Source organism: Vigna unguiculata, chromosome 8, assembly GCF_037176805.1.
Source record: "Vigna unguiculata cultivar grain cowpea cultivar isolate G323 ecotype 2 chromosome 8, ASM3717680v1, whole genome shotgun sequence".
NCBI lineage: Eukaryota > Viridiplantae > Streptophyta > Magnoliopsida > Fabales > Fabaceae > Vigna > Vigna unguiculata.
Genome location: NC_140799.1, coordinates 23,180,160 through 23,184,902, shown reverse-complemented (window position 1 = coordinate 23,184,902; position 4,743 = coordinate 23,180,160).

Below are 4,743 nucleotides of genomic sequence, written 5' to 3'. Positions count from 1 at the left end.
TTAGTGTCTCAGCCTACTCGGCCATTTGGGACGTCAATGGTCCCAAATGAGCATTCCAATAAATAACATGGTCGGGTACTACTCGGCCTAAACGATTTTGTACTACTCAGTGCAAAGGACTTTGTACTATTCAGCCCTAAAGTTCTCATCCTTGGTGTCTCAGCCTCGAAGTTCTCATCCTTGGCGTCTCGACCTCAAAGTTCTCATCATTGCCATCTCGACATTAGGTTCTCATCATTGCCATCTTGACATTGAGTTCTCATTCTTTCCATCTTGGCCTTGAGTTATCTCGCCATCTTGGCCTTAAGTTATTATCACCCTTGCCATTTCAGCCTTCAAGTTTTTATCCTTGGCATCTTAGCAGTGAAGTTCTCATCCTTGGCATCTCGGCCTACCCGACCATGTGGGACGCCAATGGTCCCAAATGAGCACTCCAATAAACACCATGGTCGAGTACTACTTGGCCCTATACCATGCACTTGGCCCTATACCATGCACTTGGCCTTATAGGCTTTACATGCCTCCAATAAACAACATGGTTGAGTATTACTCGGCTTTATACTATGTTAAGTCTCAAACTTACTTGATAATTATAATTTTCATTTCACATTTAAATAAATTTAATTATCATGTTAAGTCTTGGATTTACTTGATAATTAAATATTTAACCTCTGAATAAAAATTTCTTTATCATGTTAAGTTTTGGACTTGATAATAAAATCTAAACTTTTATATGAAATTTGATTTTAAATAAAATTAATTATCATGTTAAGTCTCAGACTTACTTGATAATTAAATATTTCTTTATTAAATAAAATTAATTATAATGTTAAGTCTAAAACTTACTTGATAATTAAATATCTCCATTAAATAAATTTTAATCACCATGTCTAGTCTTAGATTTGCTTGATGATAATTTGTTTTATCAGGTTGAATCTCAGATTCACTTGATAAATACAAAAATATATACTAAAATTAAAAATAAAAAAGATAATAATTAACTCCACGCTATCATGCTATATGCAAGCCATATAGTTCTTCCCTTAACTTACCATGGGTCATTGGGCTGCTACGTGCCAACCCTACTAGTGGCAATACAACCAGAGTCACGGGCTTGTATCACACTCTAACTAGGCTTCCCATTTTCTTCTTTGAAACCACATGGAATATACTCATGGTATTCAAAGCACCCTATCTACTATTGCAGGGTTTCACCATCCTCACGGTGGTAAGTACACTCTATCATCACACAAAGGTAAGTACGCCACCTCTCCATGCAATAAAGAAAAATTCCAACTCTCCATAATAGCACCTGGACAAAAACTTATGTTCTGGTCTATGGGCTTTTTAATTCCATGGGTAGCTCTAAATAATCTCACGGGCTTCTAGAGCTGAAGTCAACCTCAAGACATAATCCACAACGATAGTTGACCTAACAGATGTGGCATGTTAAGACGAAGCAAACTCTATACGAAGCCTTCACAATAGCCAAGTAAATCCGAGATCTAACATGACAATCGTTGGACCTCCACTCCCTATGGCTCACTCATACCTGGGTATAGGGCCCCAATATCACAACAAAACTAGCCTAAAGAGTGTAGTGTGTGAAGGGAGCAACCTAAAACTATCAAATCACATACTTGCAAAACAACCAAAAAACTTCACAAGCAAATATAGAAAAATATAGAAATTTTTATCTACGCTAGGGTTCAATAATTTCACAATATAATAAATCACGACATTAAAGCATATATAAATCACATCAAGCCAAATGAAGATAAATGTACATAAAGGAGAATAAAAAAAAGGGAAAACAAATATGTATAAACATATATTTTGCATGCTTAATTAATTAGGATTGACTCTCTAGAACAGTCCCTAGTGGAGTCTGCATCTGTCGCAATCGAGGTCATGACGGGTGATAAATGCCAAAAATGAGTAATTTTCATATGAAATGTTGGCACTTTTGTTTGTAATTTGAGTTTATATCATGTTGATTCTCCCTAAATCTAGAAAAAAGGAGCTTCAATGACATGCTTCCAAGTTTTTACTTAAAGAAATCATTTGATCCCTATTTTGTGTATTTTTCAGGTAAATTAAAGTAGATGAGGAAAAAACTTAAGAAGAGTAAAAGAGAAATCAAGAAACAGAGAAGAAATGGACGAAAATGTGCAACAGGTCGCTCAAATCAAAGGAGTCTCACTCAAGCCAGAACAGTCTCGCTGAAGCCAGAACAGTCTCGCTGAAGCCAGAACAGTCTCGCTTAAGCCAAAGTCATCTTGCCTAAGCGAGACACTTGCCGTCATTCTCGCTCAAGCGAGCATGCTCTCGCCTAAGCGAGAGTTCGTGAAGAAGCCCATGTATTTTGCAATTCTCGCCCAAGCGAGACCCTTTCTTCAGAATGAAGTACTCTATCTCACCCAAGGGAGATTCAGCTAGCCTAAGTGAGATCTCGTGCAGTATATATATTCTGGAAAATCATAAAGGAAACCAGCGGGGAGAAAAACTGGAAAACTGGATCTGAGAGCTGGACCACGAAGTAGAGCACATAGTTCCTCATTTTCTTCTTCTTCTTCTTCTTCTTCTTCTTCTTCTTCTTCTTCTTCTTTAGCTCTTAGGATTTTGATGGCTACCATGAGTGGCTAATCTCATTCCTTGGGATTGAATGTAATCGACTCAAACTTGGACGTAATATGGTGATAATTATATATAGCATTTATGTTTCTACTCAATATTGGTATTATTGTTCTGTTCTCAATGCTTGATTCTATCTGATCAATAGATGTCCTAATTTTATTTTTAGATATGACTAGAAAGTATTTCTGAAAATCTGATTTGAACAATGATACTTGATATACTATGATGCTAGGAATATATCTCAATATATCAATTGCTTTTTAACACTCACCGTAATGTTGGATAGTTTGCTGAATATGTGAGGAATCAATATTCAGGGAACTAATCTTATGAATTTTGTACGCAAGGGATCAATATAAATGATTTTTAGGTGTGGCATCAATATTGGTATTTCCAGATGTTATGTATTATATTCATCCAAATTACAGACAAGGGAGATAGATGAAATTCTCCAAATTTCTTTTACTGAATTTTTCTAAACTTTTCCGCTTTTACTGTATTAATTTTATGCAATATTCAATGATAAATCAAACTAAAATCTTTGTACATATGCTGATTAAGATAGTTATCTATTTTAACTGATTTTTTTTCTCGTGGGTTCGACACTCTTACTTAAAATCATTATACTACAGTTGATTTTTGGTATGCTTGCTAGGAGATCAACAAGAATTTTTGGTGTCGTTGCCGGGGAACGGTGTTCTTTTGAAATTCGTAGCTATCTCATCGTGCTTTATGAATATTTTTCTTAATTAGATAGTTTATTCAATTCTTTCCTTTGTACTAATCCTTGCTTGATCTGTGATGATTTATGTTCTTAAGAGGCCAGATTCTTGAAGATCAATTAGCATTTGACCCGAAGATAGAAAAGACAGCTCAAAGGAACAAAGGCAAAAACAAAAAGAAGTAAGGAAAGACAAGGGAAGAATCTTCGAGTACTTCCATGACACCTCAATCAGAAAACGTGGCGAATGAAGGACCAACTCCAACCAAAAGAACACTTGGAGAAGTTCAGTATGTGAGTAATCAAATGGTCATTGTTCTTATCAAAGTAACTCACAAGCATAAGTTCAGTATGTGAGTAATCAAGGAAGACCAGGTAATTTCTCCAATAGTAATAACTTTTCACAAGGGTGGAGTAGATGCCAACTTATGCAAAAGTCATGAAAGAGCTCCTAACAAAGAAAAGAAAATTTTCTGAAGAAATAATGGAGCTTGAAGCGGGGTGTAGTGCCATCATTCAAAAATCTTTACCTCAGAAGTCAAAGGACCTTGGGAGCTTCACTATTCCAATCACAATTAGAACATTGCCAGTAGATAAAGCATTGCTCGACTTGGGTGCAAGTATAAATTTGATGCCTCTGTATATGCTACGAAGAACAAGAGATCTGGAAGTAAAGCTTACAAGGATGACATTATAGTTAGTTGACAGATCTTTGAAGTATCCATATGGTGTAGCAGAGGATGTCTTAGTTAAAGTTGACAAATTCATATTCCCAGTCGATTTTGTTGTGATGGATATTGAGGAAGACATTGAAGTTCCTTTGATACTAGGAAGACCTTTTATGAAGACGGCTAAGGTCATTATTGACGTTGATAATGGCAAATTAAAGGTCTAGAGTTCAGGATGATGATGTCAATTTTAATGTATTCGAAGCAATGCAACACCCTAAAGAAAAACAACAATGTCTCAAAGTGGATGTGATAGATGAAATTTTCTATCAGCCAGGAAGCAAGTGACAAAAGCAAACCCGTTAAAAAAAAATTTAACCGGTGTTCATAATGATAAGGCAGTAGGAGAAAAAAGAAAATTACAATTACAGGAATTGAAGGAAATGAGACTCAACACTTTGAGTCCTCTAAGCTTTACAAGGAAAGGATGAAAGCTTTTCATGACAAGAAAATTCTCAAAAGAGAATTTTATCCAAGCCAATCAGTGCTACTGTTCAATTATAGGTTTAGGTTATTCCCTGCAAAGCTCAAATCAAAATTGTCATGACTATTTCTTGTCAAGCATGTGAAACCCTATGGAGCTATTGATTTATAGGATCTAGAATCAAAGAGAAGCTGGGTTGTAAATGGGCAAAGGATGAAGCCCTACTTTGGTGG